This window comes from Peromyscus leucopus, chromosome 14 (assembly GCF_004664715.2).
Source record: "Peromyscus leucopus breed LL Stock chromosome 14, UCI_PerLeu_2.1, whole genome shotgun sequence".
Classification (NCBI taxonomy): domain Eukaryota; kingdom Metazoa; phylum Chordata; class Mammalia; order Rodentia; family Cricetidae; genus Peromyscus; species Peromyscus leucopus.
Window position 1 is genome coordinate 5371100 of NC_051075.1, and position 849 is coordinate 5371948.

Genomic DNA, 849 nt, shown 5'->3' on the forward strand with positions numbered 1-849 from the left:
GATCGCACGCCCCGCCCCGCCGCCCCGCCTCTCCCCGCACGCTGATTGGCCACGGCCGGGGAACAAAGGTAGAAATATGCAAATCAATGCGCTCGGCAGACCCGGATCCGGGAGGGCGGGGCAGCTCTGCGGAGGGGGAGGGGGTCTAGACCGCCCCGAGGGAACCGGGCCCGGGGCTCGTGACAGTGGCCCGGGTGTCATCCCCCACTCCACCCCCACCCCAGCAGGTGAGCAGCCGAGGGCGGGGCTCCACGCTGGCAGCAGAAAGGACAGCACCTCTCTGCATTCTTGCCCCGTGGGTGACGTGGCACCATTTTGAACGAGATGATAAAACAAAACGAAGCACCTGGCCTCGTTTGAATGAAAGAAATAGACAAGAATGAAAGACTGACAGAGAATGAGGATGGAGGCAACGAAAGAAAATAAATAAATAAATAAATAAGTGAAATACTAAAAGGGGCAAACAAAAACCTGTTTCTCTCAACGTAGGTATGAAATGTGGCCTGGAATGGTGACAGATCTCAGGTCAAGAGGACTCACTCTACTCAGGGCCTGAGAAATACTTATGAATACATAGGTGCAAAAGCAATCAAGGATCATTATTCTTGTGGCAGGGTCCTGAATTTCAAAATGCTTCTTTGCATAAATAAGAGCTGGGGAAGCCTTTCAATAATGGACGCAGTTAATTTATTATCACTTTATTTGCAGCATCTTGAATTCTGATTCCTTGCCTCTAACTAGAACATTACAAGTATATTAATCACGTTTTGACAGACCATTGCATAGACTAAAGTATCATATCAGATGATATTAGTCCAGCTAATGTGTTTTAAGCACCACTGTGTTCCA